Raw genomic sequence first — 22,651 nt, forward strand, 5'->3', positions numbered from 1 at the left:
AGGCAGCCAACTATGGAGAGAAAAACAGAGTTAACTTTTCAGATCGATGATCTTTCAACAGAACTCGGAGAAAGCTAGATATGTAATATGTTTTGAGCAAGGAGTGGGAAGAGCAAGGGCAAAAGGTCTGTGATAGGATGGAAGACAGGAGAGATTGAATGACAGAAGAACTAGTCCTACAGAGCCAAAGGGAATGAGGATAGAGCAAGAGCAGGTGTGCTACTCTCTGAAAGCGAAAAGAAGAGAAAAACCAAAACGTGCAAAGAAAAGGAAACAAAAAGAGAGGACAGAGTTTACAGTCAATGTGTTGAACTCAATGTGGAGCCTGGAAGGTTATAATGTGCCTAATTGAAAAAGATGAGGTGTTGTTCCTTAAGCTTATATTGAGCTTCACTGCAACAGCGTAGCAAGCCAAGGACGGAGATGTCAGCATGAGAGCAAGGTGGAGAAATAAAGTGACAGGCCACTGGAAGCTAGGGGTCATGCTTGCTGAGTGAACAGAGGAGGAGGTAAAAAGGTGGGATGTAACACTTTCCCTGATATTCAGCCACTTCTGTCTCACATGGCCTCACTTTAGTCAAAAATGAATAAGTTTAACCTGATTTTGAAGCAGTCTTCCAATGTAGTCCACATTTGGGGACCATTTAGCTCTTCTTTTGTTAATCCTGATGTGTTCAGCCCGTGTACACTTCCATTCCCTGTTGCTAGGTGAATTTTTATGGCTTGCATGTCTGGTTCAGACATACATGAATCAGGAAAATCAGGAAACCATAGCTCTGTACATTGTTAAACAATTTGAATACAGATAGTAGGCCAGCTGTATCCCAGTTCAAACTGGAGAAATTTATGGATGTTTTGACAATATCCCTTTGACCTTCATTCTCCTATAGTTTCTGGGATGAGTGTCATTCTGAAGCTCCACCTGTTATCAGCACAAACTTCTCTCACCCGATTTTTTTTTTGTTTTGTTTGACTCTCCGTCACTCGCCTTTCCTGACTGAGCTAACTGTGCTGGTCCTCTCAGCACGCTGTCCCACTCACTGAACTGACAGGCTATGCACTGCACTCTTGCACCACCAGGGATCCGTCCGCTTACCAGCTCTTTCCTTGAGTATTGTCCCAACACCGTGCCTTCAAAGCTGTTCTGTGCAGTCACCATGCTGTGATTTCAACACTCTCTGATGCTGCAAAATCTTTGCAGTCTGACCAAAACGTCAAGGGTTGGTTCATGCCATGTAGCTTGATCTAAGGCTGCACACCATGCTGTACCTGTATTTAACCCTGCTGCCATGCTGTTTGGCATTGCTAAACAGCATGTTGTGTTTTCATAATGACATAAAGTCATCAATCACTCATAAAGGGTTGTGTAAACATGTTATGGGTTTCTTTGTTAAGACTATGCACATAGGAACACTTACACAAAGGCTGAAATCTTGAAGGCATCAGCAGCAGATCTGTGTGTGCTGTGTTTTGCTCACAAGCCAAAGTGAAACTGAGGCTGGATCACATGACACACTTCCCTTCTAGTGATGGCATGCTGCGATCCCTTAAAAGGCGCATTACAACAGTGATGATGATTGTTAAGCGGGTAAATGTGGTAGGCATTTTTGCACAGCAACCATCTCACCAACAGCAAATGAATAAATCATCAGATAATCTGCTTTTGGTGGCAATGATTGAGGGAGAAAAACTTTTGAGGACTCCAGGAGAAAACTCCAGTATTCTTTGAAAGGTGCTGGGAACATAAGAAAAGCCTAGGTCATTTAGACATTGAGCTTGCTCTGCCATTAAATTAGATCATGGCTCATCTCTATTTCAACTCCATTTACCTATTGTAGCCCCCTATCCCTCGATACCCTTACCTAACAAAAAAACTCAATCTTGGAAACTCCAGCTATCCCAGCATCCAAAATCTTTTGCTGGACAGAATTCCAAATATTTAATATTCTTAGGATCCCTCGCATTCGCTGACCAGTCAGATAAGGCTCCATTTTATAGCGCCTCCAAAGGACAGTATTCCCTCCCGATTACACTGAAGTTACTTGTGCTTACATGGCAACATCATGACATGTTGAAAATTAACACGTATCATTTGGAAGACAGCAGCTATTAGATTTTCCAGCTTCATGTTTAAAACAAGGAGTTTGAATCACACAGTACAATATTCATAATGAATGTGCGAACTTGTTTCTATGAAATTTCTATGTCAACCACACAACAAGCAGCTAACTCATGGACTAATACTTTTATTAAAATAGAAACAGCAGAGCACAAAATGAATAATGGGTTTCTTACTTATATCGTATGATTTCTTCACTGTCGCTAGGTCAAAATCCTGGAACTCTGTTCCTAACATTACTGTGGGCGTTCTTACAAAAGATGGACTGCAGTGGTTCAAGAAGGCTGCTCACCACCACCTTCTCAAGGGCAATAAATGTTAGCCTAACCAGTGACACCCACATCCCATGAACGAACAAAAACAAAAATCCAATTTCACTCCCAGATATCCGGATATTCCAGTTTTTACTACTTTGTCAGTGTCCACAAACAGTAACCCTCCTATCCTCTTCCTCTCTCCTCCCAGGATTGAAAACACAAGCTGTCCATTAAATCCAAGAAAATCCAAGGAACAAAGAATTAAAGGTACATTTTTACATTTAGAAAAAACAAATGTTCAGCCAGTCTCGAAGTTTATTTGCTAATCCGTGTGCAGGCCATTGAGCAAGCGAGTTTGGAGAATACTCCTGACTGCCTCAAGCATCCTGTCAGCCCTGAATTGAAAGTGCCAGCATGCACGCAGATTTTAATGAAGCAATAATGCGTGACAAGCCTTTGATGGTTTTGTGACTCTGGGCACTCTCTCTGAATACGCAATATGCAGGGGTACAGCAGTGATTTATTAAAATGTGAGGAAAATGTCAGATTAGTTGGACATGTAATGATGTTTTACTTGCTGCAATTGGTGTTATCTGATACAATGACTGGCGAGGTGACAAGGATATGTAACAGTGTTTTACTTAATGCCAATCCCAGTAACCTGTCAGACACAGGCTAGAATATTAGCAGCAGAACCAAGTAACTTAACAAATGCTTGTCTTGTCTTAATCTTTGAACCCAGCATTGATCAACAGCAGTTACGTATGAACGTATGAACATAAGAAATAGGAGCTGAAGTAAGCAATTCAACTGCTCGAGCCTGCTCCACCATTCATTAAGATCATGGCTAATCTGCTTGTGTTTCAAATTCCACATCCCCATCTACCCCTGATAACCTTTGATTCCCTTGCCTAACAAGAATCTATCTACCTTCACCTTAAAAATATTTAATAATCCCACTTCCACCAACTTCTATGGCAGAGAGATCCAAAGTCACACAACCTTTTGACAGAAAAAAATTCTCCTCAGCCCTGTCCTAAAAGGACAACCCCTAATTTTCAAACAGTGCATCCTAGGTCTGGACTCACTCACAAGAAGAAACATCCTTTCCACTTCCACCTTGACAATACTGTTCAGGATCTTATAAATTTCAATAAAGTCACCTCTCATTCTCCTACAATCCAGTGGAATCAAGCCCAGTCTGTTTAACCTTTCCTCATAAGACAATCCTCTCATTCCAGGTATCAATCTAGTAAACCTCCTCTGAACAGCCTCCAACGCATTTACATCCTTCCTTAAAAAAGGAGACCAAAACTGCGCATAATATTTGAGATGTGGTTTCACCAATACCCCGTATAATTGAAGCATAACATTCTTACTTTTATATTCAATTCCTTTCATAATAAAGAATAACATTCCATTAGCCTTCTTAATTACTTTCTGTACCTGCATACTAACCTTTCGTGTCTCATGCACGAGAACATCTAGATCCATCTGCCGCTCAGAATTCTGCAGCCGTTCTCCGTTTAAGTAATACTCTGTTTTTTTTATTCTTCCTGCCAAAGTGAACAACTTCACATTTTCCCACATTATACTCCATCTACCATATTTTTGCCCACTCACTCAACCTATCTATATCCATCTGCAACCTCCTTCCTTATGTCCTCTTCACAACATACTTTCCTACCTATCTTTGTGTCATCTACAAATTTAGCTATCATGCCTTCACTCCCCTCATCTAAGTCATTGATATAAATTGTAAGAAATTGAGGCCCCAGCACAGACCCCTGTGGGACTCCACTCGTCATATCCTGCCAATCAGAAAAAGACCCATTTTGCATACTCTCTGTTCTCTGCCAGCCAGCCAATCTTCTATCCACGCTAATATGCTACCCCCTAAACCAGCGCTTTTATTTTCCGCAATAACCTTTGATGTGGCACCTTATCAAATGCCTTTTGGGAATCCAAATACAGAATGTCTACAGGCTCTCCTTTATCCATGTTACCTGTTACTCCTTCAAAGAACTCCAATAAATTGGTTAAACATGATTTCCCTTTCACAAAACCATGTTGACTCTTCCCAATTAATTTGCGTTTCTCTAAGTTCCCAGCAATAACCTCCTTAATGATTGATTCTAACACCTTCCCCATGACAGACGTCAAACTAACCATCCTATAGTTTCCTGTTTTCTACCTCCCTCCCTACTTGAATAGATGGGTTATATTTGCTACTTTCTAGTCTAATGGAACCTTTCCAGAATCTAGGAATTTTTGGATCAGTAACACCAAGCATCTACTACTTCATTAGCCACTTATTTTTAGGCCCTAGGATGTAGCCCATCGGGACCAGAATACTTGTCAGCCCACAGCTCCATCAATTTGTTCAGTACCGCTTCCCTAGTGATTGTAATTTCACCAAGTTCCCCTCCTCCTCCCACCTCCTGATTTATAGCTATTACTGGAATGTTTTTTGCATTTCTATAGTGAAGAGAGAATATTTGTTAATTTCATCTGTCATTTCCTTATTATCTACTATTAACTCCCCATTGTAATTCTCTAGAGGACCAACACTCACTTTACTTACTCTTTTCCTTTTTAAATGCCTGTAGAAATCCTTGCTATCCATTTTTAATTTCTAGCTTCCTCTCATACTCTAATTTCTTATTCCTTTTTATTAACCTTTTGGTTATTCTCTGCCGTTCTTTATATTCTGACTAATCATCTGACCTGCCACTCATCTTTACACCATTATATGCTTTCCCCTTATGTTTGATGCTTTTCTTAAATTCCATAGTTAACCATAGACCATAGGTCCTCCCTTTAGAATTTTTATTTATAGTAATTTTAATTGTTTTAGTGACGCCTACTAAATTGCATACAACAGCGAAACATATAGGTAATAGTTGTCTTATTAGGATTGCTTTTGGAATATTTTGCCATGCCTAAGGTATTGCAATGGTGCTGTTGTTGTTGGAAGCTTCTAACCTTCCAATATTCTAAATCAGGAGCCTGGGCAGAGAAGGTAGAGAGACACTGTTCCCATTGACAAAACGACCAGAAACAGAGGACATTGATGTAAGGTGTTGGCAAAAGAACCAAAATCGACATGAGGAATTTATTTTTTATTCAGCCAGTGTTTAGAATCTGGAATGTACTGCCTGAGAGTGTAGAGGAGGCAAATTCCATGGTGGCTTTCAAAAGGTTATTGGATAATCATCTGAAGAGATTTTTAAAAAATTTACTCTGGAAAGGGCAGGGCAGTGGGGCTAGCTGAGTTGCACTTGCTGAGAGCCAGCATGGATTCGATGGGTCGAATGGTTGCCTTCCGTGTGGTACCCTGATTCTAACAGAAATGAAAACCATGCTTTAGCAAAGCTTAAGCATGTTAAAAAAAGGGGTTCAGATGCTTTAGTTTTGCTTGGTGGTTTATGACAACTTATCACAGCGCAAGTTAGTAAAGTCGGGTGATGAATGAATAGGACCTGAGATGGGTTAAGATGTGAGCAGTGGAGATCTGGTTGTGTTGGAGTGAGTGGACTGCCAATCCTGGGGTCTCATGGTGGGCAAAGCAGGAGGGAGTTGGGGGGGTGCAAGGAGATTGGAAGCCTGGTGGTGGGGGGAAAGGGGAGAGATCAGAAGCCTGGTGGCAGAGGAAGTCTGAGGCCTGGTGAGTCGGGAGGTTGAAGGTATGAGGAGAGGCAATTGGGAACCTCATGGGTTCCTGATCACAGAGGATCCTCATATAGACATGCTTAACTAGGATGTATGCGTAAAGCTCTCACCTCCTTAATCCACTAACTCTTTGCCTGGATACGGATGCAGGGTTCCCTGAGGCTCATTACCAGTGTTCAAGTTGAAAAACTGAAAGATAATAAGGCACAAAACTGCATTAATATGTTTAAAGCACCAGTCTGCCTCCTTGAATCAGATTGGCTGCCTGTCACCTACCGGCCTCAGTTGAATTCAGAAGTGAACGGTTGGAGCCAGGGTGAGGACAGCAATCTGATTTTAAGTCTTTAAAATTCCCACTTGGACTCAAGGTACTGTGTACAGCTGGAAACTAACTCTACCTTCACAGATAATGTTGCCAAGAGTTAGCATGTAATGAGAGATAAGTTGGGTCCAGGGATGAACCCATGGAGCTTGGCCTGATAGAAGCACACAGGTATGGAATTGACCATTGCAGGAAACATGCTGGCTATGTTAGGGCAGGCAACAGTGCCATGAAGGAGTTGTGCCATCGAGTTGGAATATAGGGGGGAATTGGGAGGAAGTGACGTGATAAATCATATTGACGGTTGCCAAAGGAGTAAAGGAAGGATAACGTGCTATAAGATATTGTTGGTAAGTTTGACCACAGAGATCTTGGTGCTACAAGTGTAACAGAAATCAGCCTGAAGGGATTTGCAGTGTGTGGTTGGCACTGACCTATAGGCAACAACACATTTGAGAACCATTGATAAGAAGGATAGGTTAGAAATTGGGTGCGGATAGTTAGTGAGAATGAAAGAGTCAAGGGTGAGCTTTTTATGGAAGGAATGATCCTAGTAGTTTTGAAGAGGGCATTTGATGATGCTAGTTAGCACAGCATTGAGGAGCATTATTCAAATAATTAGAAGCTCGGTTCAGAGGGAGTCAAAGAGGAGATGGAGGACCTCTTGTAGGGTTCCTGACTTTTGAAGTGAGGTTGACAGAAATTAATTTATCAGTTTTATGGGAGAAAAAAAATAGCCCACATGATTCCAATCTTTCAAATGCCGAGGAGTGTATTTAACAAGGTTTACTTTCCTTTGACTGTAACCACAGAATGGCAAGACAAAATCAACAATCTGGAAATGAAACTAAATATTAGCAGCAAAAGTTCTCCCAACAGAGGATTGGATATATAAAACACTCTCCCAGCAGTAGCACTTGATGCTAAGTCAAATAGTCCTTTAAAGATGAGCTGGATGAATGTTTGGTTATGAACAGAATTGAAGACTGCAGGATAAAGACTGATATAGGTGATCAAATCCTCTGTGGAGCACTTTATTGCATTCCTTGGAGCATTGAGATATCTGTCATATATAGAAAACAAGCATGTATGGGCTGAGCGCTCTTCAATCTGACCAGATTGAAACGTTAGACTGATCTCCTGCAGGTTTTCTTGATTACCTCAGAGGGTCAGGGAGAGATCTGACGGGAATTTATCTTGGAAATGCTACCTTTGGTTATTCAATTGCCCTCAAGGGATTGAATGATCTGACAATAACATGTAACAGAACTAACTGAAGAAACAAGGGTCAAGAGCAAAATTATCCTTTCTGAATTAAAGTGGGAGAATTGGAGCCAAAGCAGGTGCAAAAAGAGAGGGAACAAGAGATTGGATTAAAAGAGAGAGAAAGTAACAAGATAGAAAAGAAACATTTAAAAAAATCTATAATCTCTGAGAAGGATTGACTGCATGCAAAAATTAATCTACAACCAAATTTGCTCTCTTTCTGGGCCAGAGAAGTTGATTGGTATTGCTTTAACATTGACCCTGTCATTAATATGAACATCTACCATGTTGCCATATTATAAAAATGATGCAGAGATTCTGGAGAGGGTGCAGAGAAGGTTTATAAGGATGATCCTAGAAATCTGCAGGTATACATATCAGGAAAGGATCAACAGGCTGGGTCACTTTTTTCTTGAAGAAAGAAGGCTGAAGAATGGCCTAATAGAGGCTTTTAAAATTAAAGGTTTAGATAGAATGGATACAGAGAGAATGTTTCCTCTTCTGGGTAAGAGCATAATTAGTGACCATCAACATAAGATAGTCAATAAGAAACCTAATAGTGAATTCAGAAGAAACGTATTTATCCAAATAGTGGTAAGAATGTGAAACTCGCTCCCAGAGGGAGTGTTGTGAAGCAAATAGTATAGATGTGAAAAGGAGATCTTGTGGCACAGTGGTAGTGTTCTTACCTCGGGGTCAGAAGCTCCAGGTTCAAGTCCCAATTTAGGACTTGATAGCCACAGTTCTTAACCTGGTCAAACAGGTTGACTATCAGCCTGTAATTCCTTCCAATACACCTGATGACAGGCAGGAAAGAGCAGGAGTTTCCTGGTCAGCCATACAGCAGAAGGCAATAGCAAACCACTGTTGCACTTTGCCAAGCTTAATTATGGACCAATCCAATGGAAGTCCATGGTCACCAATGCCTTCTTAGGGGATGGTACCTGAAGGAGGAGGAGTATAATTGCGTTTCAGGGGAAGTCAGATAAGCATTTGAGGGAATAGATGGCTACGTTTGTCGGTTTAGATGAAAAAAGATGGGATGAGGCTCAAGTGGAGCACAAATGCCAGCATGGACTAGTTGGGCTGAATGATCTGTTTCTGTGTTATATATCTCTATGCAAGAGTATTTAAGATCTTAATTACCAGCTGCAAATTTCTGCAGCTAATGGACAATTAATATGAAAACTCAGCACTTTCTTAAAAATAACAGGGAGACAAAGACATTAGTTGCAAATCTCTAGAATTTGTTGGTTGATTTCCGCCACTCTGCTAGTTGCTTTGTGCAAACAGCATCTCGCCCTCAGGGCGAGAATTTCCGGCCCTGCCAGCAGCAAGCAACGTCGTGGGCAGGACAGGAACATTTTATTGGCCGCTCTCCAAATTTTCCTTCCCCCGCCCGCGACGATGCCTGGAAACTCCCGCCCTAAGGGGGAGATGCTGTTTGCACAAAGCAAATAGCAGAGTGGCATAAGTCGACCAGCAAATTCTTGAGATTTGCAACTCCCGGTCTGTTTGCAACCTTGGTGTCATATTTGATCCTGAGGTGAGCTTCCAACCTCATATTCATGCCATCTATTCCACATCCATGATATTGCTCAACTTTGCTTCTGTCTCAGCTCACCTGCTGTGAAACCCTCATCCATGCCTGAGTTACCTCTAGACTTGGCTATTCCAACACACTTCTGGGTGGCCTTCTACATTCTACCGTGCTAAACTTGGGTCACCCAAAATTCTGCTGCCCATGTCTTACTCACAGCAAGTCCCCTTCCCCCTGTGTTTGATAGTCAACATCGGCTCTTGGTCAAGCAATGTCTTGATTTTAAAATTCTCATCCTTGTTTTCAAAACCCTCCCTGCAATTTTCTCCAACCCCACAACCCTCTGAGATATCTGTGCTCCTCTAATTCTGGCCTCTTGTGCATTCCCAAACATAATGGTTCCACCATTGGTGACTGTGCCTTTAGTTGCACAGGGCTCAAGCTCTGGAATTCCCTCCCTGCACCCCTCTGCCTGTCTACCTTGCTTTCCCACTTTAAGACATTTCTTAAAACTTATCTTTTTGACCAAGTTTTTGCTCCTTTGACCTAATATCTGCTTTGTGGCTTGGTGTCATATTTTTTAAAGCTCCTGTGAAATGCTTTGGGACTATTCATAAAGGTGCTACATAAATATAAGTTGTTGTTGTTTCATATTATCTCCTCATCACCCGAACCTGCTAGCCAATTTATGCATAGATGACGGTGTGCTTCATTAATAAGTCACTATCATGCCAGCATTAACCTTATTCATGTGGTCTCATGATTGAAACTGGTAATGTCAGTCCAACAATAAAGATCTCTTCCCTGGGTTCTTGTGTTCGCCAGTAAGCAGGTTGTGATTCCCAGATTTCTTTTGTTTAGTAAGATCCTTTTAACCAACAAGGACTCGAGGCTTTCTTTACCTCATCCTCAGGTTAAGCTTGGAATGACATCCCAATTGGGAGAAAACATCATTGTAGTTCATTACATCTTCCAGTTCTGCTTGTACATACCTAAGTTGACAGTGAGCTTCCCATAATGTGTTTCATACTCCATATACTTGAGAGCTTCCTTTCCATTCTGATTTGTTAGAAATAGTGTTGCTTCTTGGTGTGTAAAAAATAGTGACTACTTTCTACAAACAAAACCCATCAACTTCATGACATTATTTCAGCACAAACAAAATGACTCCTCGCAAAAGACACAAAGCACATTGTCAATGAAATTCGATACAATTTCCGTCAGCTCTCCCCCACAGTGACCCTTATTTTCTCCTAACTGTTGATAATCTGAAATGAACTTTTGGGAACTGAAAATAGTTCTGCCTTCTCACGATCTGCAAAAGAATAAAAAATAAAAAACAGCCATCATGGCAGTGCTTTCTGAAAAGCTCCTAGGCTTTCCTGATTTCAGTCTAACCAGTCAGGATACGGCTCCTGATAGGAATTCTTATCATCAGCATTGTAAGCAGCTGTGAGGATTTGATTTCACAGAGGCAAGGCAAACTCGTAACTCATTTCCCCTGTTTCCTCTGAATACACGCGTGTTTCAATCTGAGCTGACGAGTTAAAAATTCACGATACAATTCCCCTACCTAACACTGGTTCTGCATTGAAGATCTTGAATAGTTTCCTGTTTGCTGGAGTCCACATGAAACCCAAGTGCCAATCAGTTGAATCTAAATGCAATCCTGATTGGCAGCCGTCTGATAAATAAATAACTGTTTTCAGGGACGCCACTGTAATTAATTGATACCAAACAACAATGGGGTTCTGATTACAAGAAATATGAACTGTGCTATTATCACTCACAGTTTTAGTGTTAAAAATCTAATGTGTTCTCTCACTAAAACATGCATTGGAGAATCATGTTTTGTCCTCTCAGGGTGTCACTCTCAGGGTCATCCTGCATAATTCTAAGCAACTCAAAACTGAGCAACAATGAGGCTCTGTGGACTATCAGCAGCAGCAGAATTGTACTCAATGACAATCTGTCACCTCATGGCCCGGCACATCCTCCCACTCTACCATTACCACCAAACCAGGGGATCAACACTGGTTCAATGAAGAGTGCAGGAGGGCATGTCAGGGGCAGCACTGGGCATATCTAAGAATGAGGTGTCAACCTGGTCAAGCCACAACACAGAACTACTCGCATGCCAAACAGCATAAGCAGCAATTTATAGACTAAGTGAATGCGCAACCAATGGATCAGATCCAAGCTCTGCAGTCCTTCCACATCAAGTCATGAATGGTGAATTAAACAACTCACTGGAGGAGGAGGCTCCACAAATATCCCCATCCTCAATGACCGAGGAGCCCAGCACATCAATGCAAAAGATAAGATTGAAGCATTTACAACAATCTTCAGCCAGAAATGCCAAGTGGATGATCCATCTCAGCCTCCTCCGGAGGTCCCCAGCAGAACAGATGCCAGTCTTCAGCCAATTTGATTCACTCCACTTGTTTTCAAAAAACAGCTGAAGGCACCAGATACTGCAAAGGTTATTGGCCCTGACAATATTCAGCAATTGTACTGAAGACCTGTGCTCCAGAACTTGCTGCACCCCTAGCCAAGCTGTTCCAGTACAACTACAACACTGGCATCTACCTGGCAGTGAAGAAAATTGCCCAGGTATGTCCTGTACACAAAAAGCAGAACAAATCCAACCTAACCAATTACCACCCCATCAGTCTACTCTCGGTCATCAGTAATGTGATGGAAGGGGTCATCAACAGTACCATCAAGCGGCACTTACTTAGCAATAACCTGCTTACAGACTATCAGTTTGGGTTCCGCCAGCGTCACTTAGCTCCCAACCTCATTACAGCCTTGGTCCAAACATGAACAAAAGAGCTGAACTCCAGAGAGTGACTGGCCTTGACATCAAGGCAGCTCTTGACCGCGTTTGGCATCAAGGAGCCGTAGCAAACTTGGAGTCCATGGGAATCAGGGGGAAAATTCCCCACTGGTTAGAGTCATACCTAGCACAAAGGAAGATGGTTGTGGTTGTTAGAGGTTAGTCATCTCAGATCAAGGACATCACTGCAAGAGTTCCTCAGGGTACTATCCTAGGCCCAACCATCTTCAGCTGCTTCATCAATGACCTTCTTTCCATCATAAGGTCAGAAGTGGAGATGTTCGCTGATGATTGCACAATGTTCAGCACCATTCGTGACTCCTCAGATACTGAAGCAGTCCATGTCCAAATGCAGCAAGACCTTTTGGCAACCTCCAGGCTTGGGCTGACAAGTGGCAAGTAATATTCACACTACACAAGTGTCAGGCAATGACCATCTTCAACACGAGAGAATCTAACCATCACCCCTTGACATTCAATGGTATTATCATCACTGAATCCCCCACTATCAATATCCTGATGGTTACCATTGACCAGAATCTGAACTAGACTAGCCATATAAATATGGTCGCTCCTAGAGCAGGTCAGAGGCTGGGAATTCTGCGGTGAGTAACTCACCTCCTGACTCCCAAAAACCTGTCCACAATCAACAAGGCACAAGTCAGGTGTGTGATGGAATACTCTCCACTTGCCTGGATAGTGCAGTTCCAGCAACACTCAAGAAACTCAACACCATCCAGGTAGTCCACTTGCTTTGCACCCGTCCGCCACCTTAAACATTCACTTCCTCCTCCATGAATACACAGTGGCAGCAGTGTGTACTATCTACAATATGCACTGCAATAATTCACCAAGGCTCCTTCCAGCACATTCCAAACCCGCAACCTCTACCACCTAGAAGGACAAGGGCAGCAGATGCATAGCAACACCACCACCTGGAAGTTCCCATTTGGCCACATATAATTGTGACTTGGAACTATATCACCGTTCCTTCACTATCGCTAGACGAAAACCATGGAACGCCCTCCCTAACAGCACTGTGGGTGTACCTACACCACATGGGCTCCAGTGGTTCAAGAAGGCAGCTCACCACCACCTTCCCGAGGGCAATGAGGGGTGGGAAATAAATGCTGGCTGAACCAGCGACACCCACATCCTGTGAAAGAATGAAAAAAGACCCCCTGACTACTCCCAACGACCTGACCTGATTACCTCCCGAACTGACTCCCCAACCTGACCACACTTCCCCAACCCAACTCTCTCCCACAACCACCCCCGACCTGACTAAGCCCCAAACTTGACCTCCCCAACCCAACTAATCCCCCCTGACCCGACCATACTATGCCCCCCACCACAACCCGATGATCTACTCCAAAATCCACCACCCAATCACCTGTGCACCCATCCACTCACTCACCTACTCAACCCACCCACCCAACCACTCACTCACCCAGTGAGGGAGAACATTGAAATGAATACGTTGATACTTTTATAGGTTCTTCCAGCCTGCAAAGCTTTCTTCTGAATGTTTCTGGACTGATGTAAATTGAATCCATTCAATTCACTGAATTCATTGTGTTGCAATTTAGGATAAAAACTTTCCCCTTCTTAGTCACAGAATTTGAATGCAACAGGTAAGGCCCATAGTTGCCTTGAAAGTTGGCTGCACTGCTTCAGAAATGTGTATTTGATAACAGTCAGGGCTCTCCCTTCTCTATGCCTGCATTGCAGTCTCACAATAGGCAGCAATGATGAGAGATGATCGGCTAAATGGGCTCGGTTTTTACAATGCATCTGCCACTGAATAACTGGCAACTAAATGGCTTCGATGGGAACAGTCCTCAATCAGTATGTAGCATCAGAGGACTGGCATTTGTGGATTGGCATATCTAAAAAAAAGGAACAAAAACTCAAAATAGAATTGGAATGTGATTGCTAACTGCAAATCATTCCACAAAATCAGTGGGCAAAAAGCATATTCTGGAACATGGAAATGTGACGGGGAGCTTCGCAAGTGTGCCAGATATTCAATCTAGGCCCATGCAGAGTCCTTACTAAAGTAGACTGCAAACAGACAGGCATGCTTTCCGCTTCTCTTTTTGTGCTTCTTTTGGTCCCCTCAAAAGCTTAGAAACATTAACTAAATATGAGAGCTGCATCTCTGTTATGTACAATGTGCATGTCACCATTTTTTAAACAAGGGTTTACAGCATTATGGAAAATAACAATCTTTGGTTTATTCCCATCCCCAATGATTTTGAACAGTTTAAATATAGGGAACTGGTTTTACAATTGCTCAAGGAATGGCCAACAGACTTTGAAAGAACAATTCAGATAGAAGATTGGACATTCTGGAGATTTGCTAGTTTCTCTCTGGGGGCCAGGGTGAAACTTTGCAGAGCATTCCTTGGGTCAAATCCATCAAAACATGAGCTGCAAAAATTGTACATGGTTTGTGGATTCAATGAGTTTGATAGGCTGAATGGGCTTCTCCCAATTCCATGTTTTCTGATATTCTTTGTCTTCTGTTTCCTCACCCTTAAAAGTTTGAAACATGGCTTCACAATAAAGTTTGAACTCAGCTCCTGACAGTTACTGCACTGCATTTTTTATGAGGAGTTATTTTTCTCCAGAAGAGCTGCCAGAATATTTTAAATTCCATTTATTTCAGAATGTGGAGAGCTAAATTACTCCCTCTACTACTTTCAAATGTATTAAACATTAAGGAATCCTGGCTAAGCACTGATTTTTTTTTTATTATTTTGCATGTCAGCATGTCTCAGTTGGCACCAGTTGTTGCACTTTGGTCTCAAGTCTAAACTTTAGCTCAATATCATGGCGCTTGATGCCATACCTTATATCAACTACTCACAAGGAAGTTCTACATTGTTAAAAGGTGCTTTTCTTCAGGGAGATAACTATCTGCCCATTCTGGAGAGGTTCAGGTTATAAGGAATCCCTCAACACTTTTCTAAACAGATTTGGAAGTTCTCCTGATGTCTGGGCCAAGATCATAGAATTATACACCACAGAAACAGGCCCTTTGGCCCATCATGTCTGTGCTGGCCATCAAGCACCTACCTAATCTCCCTTTAGCAGAATGAACTAAAAGCATAATTGGGCAATCATTCCAGAAACAGTTAGAAGGAAACCTTGAAGGCTAGAATAACCTGTAGCAGTATTAATATATTCATTTCAGTATTATCTCTCATGGCTGTTCTTTTTTATTATTATTACTTTACAGGATGTGGGCATCGCTGGCTGGGCCAGCATTTATTGCCCACCCCTAAAAGAAGGTGGTGGTGAGCTGCCTTCTTGAACCACTGCAGTCCCTGTGGTGTAGGTGCACCCACAGTGCTGTTAGGGAAGGAGTTCCAGGATTTTGACTCAGCAACAGTGAATGAATGGCGATATATTTCCAAATCAGGATAGTGAGTGCCTTGGAGGGGAACTTCCAAGTGGCGGTGTTCCCATTTATCTGCTGTCCTTGTCCTTCTAGATGTTAGTGGTTGTGTGTTTGGAACATGCTGTCTAAGGAGCCTTGGTGAGTCACTGCAGTGCACCTTGTAGATGGTACACACTGCTGCCACTGTTCATCAGTGGTGAAGGGAGTGAATGTCTATGGATGTGGTGCCAATCAAGCAGGCTGCTTTGTCTTGGATGATATCAAGCTTCTTGAGTGTTGTTGGAGCTGCACTCATCCAGACAAGTGGAGAGTATTCCAAAACACTCCTGACTTATAGATGGTGGACAGGCTTTTGGGGGGGGGGGGGGGTGGTCAGGAGGTGAGTGACTCATCGCAGGATTCCTGGCTTCTGGCCTGCTCTTGTAGCCACAGTATTTACATGGTTAGCCAAGTTAAATTTCTGATCAATGGTAACCCCACTATCAATATCCTGGGGGGATTCAGCGATAGTAATCCCATTGAATGTCAAGAGGCGATGGTTAGATTCTCTCTTTTTGGAGATGGTCATTGTCTGGCACTTGTGTGGCGCAAATGTTACTTGCTACTTGCTAGTCTAAGCCAGGATATTGCCCAGGTCTTGCTGTATTTTGGCATGAGCTGCTTCAGTATCTGAGGAGTCTCGAATGGTGCTGAACATTGTCCAATCATCAGCAAACATCCCCATTTCTCACCTTATGATGGAAGGAAGGTCATTGATGAAGCAACTGAAGATGGTTGGACCTGGGACACGACATATAACTTGCTCTGCAAAAAATGGCTACTCTGAGTGCCTATATAACAGGTTTGACATTTTCATTGTTTATTCAATGCTTTGACCATTTCTAAGTGGTATCATAAGATGCTAGGTCAATTATCCTCACAACTAGCACAAGATTCATCAGCAACCAATAGGGATAGTGTCCAGCATTTACAGAGTCAGATCCCATTAAGAATTGATTGCAAGCTCGCTCCCCATATTAGGCTTAGAAATGAAGCCTTAACAATGGAATCTGGCTCTACCTCATCCTTAGCTTCTGATCTTGTTGATTTGTGTTGATCACTCCTGAAAAGCTTATTTGTTTCAAGAGGATTAATTTGAAGGGTTATGTGGAAAAACCCCGGGGTGTAGGACTAAATTGGGCAATTCTCAAAGAGCCAGCAGAAGCACGAAAGGCTGAATGGCTCCTTTTGTGCTCTTAGATTCTATGATTCAGTGATTCTCTCCCTGCATCTGAGGGCAGACAACTTTACTGATCTCTAAATCGTCATCACAACCTTTTACAAGAACTTACTGTTTATCCAAGGGATATGATGCACACACGTTATTTAAACATCAAGGTAATTTTGACTTTTGGTGATAGTATGACATAGATGAACTCAATGCAAAGGAAAATAGAGAGAGGTTTATAGTGGGCAGCCATCCAGTATTGCTTATCTTAAACTATTGCTTAAAGTTAAAATGTTCATCATTAAATCTTTGCTTGTTTCTTTTTGATTGCTGTTATCACTGCAAAAAGTCCATAAAGAAATGCCTGGTTAATGATGTAGCCTTAATTCCAACTCAGTGATTATTGATGATTCATGTGTAAGTTTTTCGGTTTTACTTTGACACTGGTATCTTGCCCCTTCCACATTTTTTCCCCAGTGACTGGAATGTGCTTACTGGGCAGAATTTTACATCCCATGGGTGGGGGTGTGCCCGACCTGACCAGGAGTAAAATAGTGCCCGCTGACGTCAGGCGAGCGTCGCGCGATATTTTTGTCGGCGGGCACGAGCCAGAGTCGGCAGCTCAGCTGCCGACAATTAAAAGGCCATTAAACTAGCAATTGATTTGTATTTTTCGCTGCCTGTCCAGCCTTGCAGTTGGCGGATGGGTGAATAGGCCAGGTGGCCTTTGCATTTTTTGGGAAAACTCATCCATGGGTGGGATGAGGTTTCCAATAATCATTTTGTAAAAATTAATAATTTTGAAACATCATTTTTAATATATCCCCATTCATTTGACTGAGTCACATATGGGGGCATATTTTCCTTATTTTTAAAATCTTTATTTTTCATTGTAAGATTCTTCAGCTCCCTGAGTCAGCTCTGTGCCTTCAGGGAGCTTTCAGTGCGCACACCCCCGCGCATGCGCAGACTTCAGTGCTCACACTCCTCCCCGGCAGTGCTGAGCATTCTCACCACACAATTCACGCTGGCGCACTATTAATTGGCCAACCAGCGTGAAATCGCGGCCGGGGCCCGATCGAGGGCGGCGGTGCGTTTTGCGGAAGCTCCCGGGCCCACCCGAATCCTGCCCAGTGTTTCCCTCTTCTCATTCTTATCTCTTGGTTAGTGTTCCCACCTGCAGATATCGGGCAAGCAAAATAAGTGTAGTACTATTACCCATGTTCGATCCATTCACTCTCTCTATTGATTCTGTTCCTGCCACCTGCTGATGCTGGCATCACTTTTGTTCTTGTTATATTGACCCATACACCAACATGATAGAAACTCCTTGCAAAATGAGGCCAAAAATATGGTTGTATTTTTCTTTGCTTTCTGCATTTCTGGTGGAAAAATAAAATTTTAAAATGCTATCAGCGGCGACCAAGGGTGACTTGACACCTGAAAGGCCCAGCAAGTATCAAGATGATGGCTGTGAATCATCTTGGGGTTTAGAAATGGCAGGCAGTTACAAAAGAAAAAGAAATACATTGTTAGGTTGTTTAGAAAAGGAAAAATATTAAATCGCCCACAGCAGAAAATGAAAAAAAATTCTGCAATGGGATGTACAGAATAAAGAATGTGCCTACAATTAGCCCAAAGTACATGACATACCATCTTGTGCAAAACAGCACAGTAACTAGTTTCATTGCAGCCCTCCATCTTCTTTACCATGGGCATTTCCAGTGCTGTCACACTCATAAACAAGTTGAGTGCAATTGGAAAAATCTGTATCGATTAAACAATCTATGGGATATTTTCAGTACATCTCGGAAATAGCTTTCCACAATTGCATGTGGTAGGGCGAGAGGGTTGATCTGCACTAGTGTGCAACTCAGGAAAATGCCCATGTTCTCAGTAAATGCCTCTTAGCAAGTTCTCAAAGCAGGTAGAAATGTGCCCTGCTTTGCATCTTCCTAGCTGTCATGTTCAGATCTCCAGCCAACCATGCAAAATTTCTGCTTAGTTCACGGTAGGTAGATGAAAAAAGGACAACTTTGCCACCTCTTGCCCGACTGAGGCCATGTGATGATTTAATGGGTGACTGTTGGACAAGAACGTCGGCCTGCAATTGCTTAAATTGTGACTTTAAAATAAGTTCGGATTGTTGGGACGAGAAATCCTTTTCATATGCAAATCAACATCTGACCACACATAAACAGATGTGGTAATTTAACCCCACTTAAATGCTGGAAAATTATAACTTCATTCCCACTGCCACAAATGGTAGCAAGGTAGCTAAGATATAAAACTTGAATTTTGCTGTATTTATACATATTTTCCACAACGCCTTTTTATTTTACTATGTACACGATTGAAAACCGGGCTGAGAATATAATAATTCGCTATTGTTTTATGAGAGGCACTTTCTCTGGTGCCTCCCTTACAGTTCTTGAGACCATTCATTTTTCACATAAACAGACATTATCCAGTACATATTACTCCAGCTTTTACTTCCATTTGTGGAAATATTATTAGTGGGAACTTGGAATCAAATTTCCTTGGCATAAATGAAGGTAGTTGAACATAAAATGGGTTTTGTACAAAACTTCATTTTTTTCTTAACAAAATCCTAGCTATGCGACCTCTTAATTGGCCCAATTTCTAGACGTTGCACGGTCATCCGTTTCCCATAAAATTTACCAGTAACAGTTTTTACATCTTAGTTGTCTTCTTAAAATTAACTTGTGTTTATACAAAGCTTTTCATGACCTTTAGAAGCTTGTAGATGACACGAAGCTCAGAAATGTAGGAAACGCAATTTAAAAAAGAGTCCCAATTCCTCCCAGTTGTGAACTGATCCTTCCAGTTCCTTTTTGTGCCTTCTGCTGTGTCTCAATTATTTCTTTAATATGGAGATCAGAATTGTGCGCAGTACTCAAAATGTGATTTTACTAAGATTGTACGCACATTTAACATAACCTGCTTTTCAATTCGACTCCTCCAACAATGACCATTAGTGATTTGTTTGTTATTTTTTATGGCCTTATTAACCTGTGTCTCTGATTTTACGGATTTATGGGCAGAAACTTCAGCTCGGTGAGCGGAGGTGAGGTCTGCTCGCCGAGGCGTAAAATGATGCGGGGTGACGTTGGGCATGCGTCCCGACATCACCGCATGTCATTTAGATTTTCAGTTCAGCAGGTGCGCAACTGACTTGGCTGTGCACCCGCTGAATTGTCAACGGTCTATTAAGGCCATTTAAATAGCAATTAAGGCAATCAGTTGAGCTGCCGTCCAACCTTAAGGCTGGCGGGCAGGCAAAGAGCTCAGGCGGCCTTCGCATTTTTCATGGAACCTCATCCACGGGCGGGATGAGGTTTCATGAATGATTTAAAATTTTCAGAATTTTTTTAATTAAAATTAATGCACATGTTCCAGCTTGTGTGACAGTTTCACATGAGGGGACATGTCATAAAAATTTTTACAACACTTTATTAGACTGTTTAAACTTAAAACTAATCCCCCTGAGGCACAGAAGTGCCTCAGGGAGATTTCTGTGCTCTTTCGAGCGCATGCGACTACTGACTCGCACCCCCCCCTCCCCCCGCCACCCCCAACAGGGAGTAGTCAGTGCTTCCGGGTGCGCATCACACTGGGTGGGCTTTAATTGGCCTGCGCACGTAAAATCGGGGGCGCCGATCGGCTTTGTGCCCGCCCACGCACATCCCCCCCCTGACGGGGAGAAAATTCTCCTCTATGTGTTTGTGCCCCTATAGCCCTTTGCTGCCCTTACCCTGTTTTTTTTTCTAAATTCTCCAAGGAGTAAGTAGCCCCTTATTTATCTGACCAAAATGTACTGCCTCACTTGATAGAAATGTCATGGAATCTTTAATATCTACATGAGATGGCAGACTGTGCCTTTATTTAACATCTTATCTGAGAGATAGCACCACCACCAGTGCAGCACTCCCTCAGTATTGCACTGGAATATTAGCTGAGACTTTGTGCCCAGGTCTCTGGAATGGAACTTGAAACCACAAGCTTCTGACCTAGAGGTGGGAATGCTACTCATTAAGCCATGGTTAACAGTTAAACCATCATAATTTCTTTGTCAAGTTATGGGAATTTTCAAATAATCATGATGAATTTGTACGACTTTGGGTCATGGCAGATAGTGTTTGATGGACATTTCATGTATCTGCAGTGAAATCGGAAAATCCTGGAAATACTCAGCAAATCAGGCACAGCATCTATGGAGAGAAGTGACGCAACTCTTCAAGTATCTGCAGCACTGGCTTTTAGTACAGGTACCTATTTATAGTATGAGTGAATGTAGAGGATGAGGCTCTGATATTACAGGAGAATATTGTTTTTCTTTATTCACCAACAATCTATCAGAATCCTGAAGTAAGCAAAAATGATTTCAGCAGATATTACATATTTATCAGATTTATCTAAGACTCTAACAAAAACAGAACTCAGCAGGTCTACCAACACCTGGAACAGAAAGATTTGCCAATGCTTCATTAATTCCAACCTTCATTAGTTCTGGTCTTTTGTGATGAAAGTCACACACAAAATGCATTGTAACAGTGATTACCCTTCTGAAGTATAGAAATCGCCTGTAACAAGCTTTGGGATGTTCTGGGGTCATGGTTGGTGCTATATAAACAGAAGTCTTTTTATGCCTTTTTATTTATGCAGAGTGACACAGAACATGAACTGTATGATACTTCAATTATGCATTTCAAAGCTGTGATAAGGCAATAAATGCAGGTACATTTAACTAGACATTGCTCAATCTGTTATTCATTGGCAAAATTTTCAATTTCTTATTTTAGGTTTACAAACACTTTTGCCCAGTTTATCTACACCTGTGTTTTTTTGTAGGTTCTACCATTCTATACAGACAGCAAAGATTTTGAATCATACAAGTAAATTCCACAGGAATATGCAATGGTGGGCGGAAAGTAGGTGGACAATGAGCAACTTTAATTAATTTACTCAACATCTAATTAACATTTCCTTTAAGGTATCAAAGCTTTATTCGTAGCATTGCAAACTATCATTGTTTGATTGAAAGAAAATCATAACTGAATTAATAATTTTTCTGTAGCCTCTTTATAAAATATCTTGCTGCAGTAGGTGCAAGCACCTGAATAGACCAATAACCTCAAAGAGCAGAGATAATTATATTCAAGACAAAATAGCCCATTACACAAAGTTGTTTCTATTTATTCATTCCTTTGATTTGGGCTGCGCTGGCTAAAGCAGCATTTATTGTCCATCCCTAATTTCCCTTGAGAAGGTGGTGGTGAGCTGCCTTCTTGAACTACTGTAGTCCACGTGGTGTGGATACACCCACAGTGTTGTTAGGGAGGGAGTTCCAGGATTTTGACCCGGTGACAGGGAAGGAATGGCGATACATTTGCAAGTCAGTATGGTGAGTGGCTGGGAAGGACACTTACAAGTGGTGATGCTCCCATGCATCTGCTGTGCTTGTCCTTCTAGATGGTAGAGGTTACGAAGGTGCCAATCAAGCAGGCTGCTTTGTCCTGGATGGTGTCGAGCTTCATGGGTGTTGTTGGGGCTGCACTCATCCAGGCAAGTGAAAAGTCTTCCATCACACTCCTGCCTTCAAAGAATCACAGAAATGTTACAGCGCAGAAAGAGGAAATTTGTCCCATCGTGTCTGTATCAGCTGTCGAAATGAGCAACTCACCTAGTACCATTCCCCAGCATTCTCCCCATAACCCTGCACAATCTTCCTTTCCAGTCAACAGTCTAATTCCCTTCTGAATGCTTCAATTGAACCTGCCTCTACCACACTGTTGGGCAGTACATTCCAAACCCTAAACAACTCACTGTGTAAAAAAGGTTTCTCCTCTTATCACTTTTGCTTCTTTTGCTGATTATTTTAAACCTTTGTCCTTTCATTCTCAATTCATTCACGAGTTGAAACAATTTCTCCAACTTGTTCCATGTTGATGGTGGACAGGCTTTGGGGAGTCAGGAGCTGGATTATTCTCTGTGGGATTCCT

The sequence above is a fragment of the Carcharodon carcharias genome, chromosome 4 (genome assembly GCF_017639515.1).
Source record: "Carcharodon carcharias isolate sCarCar2 chromosome 4, sCarCar2.pri, whole genome shotgun sequence".
NCBI classification, from domain to species: Eukaryota; Metazoa; Chordata; class Chondrichthyes; order Lamniformes; family Lamnidae; genus Carcharodon; species Carcharodon carcharias.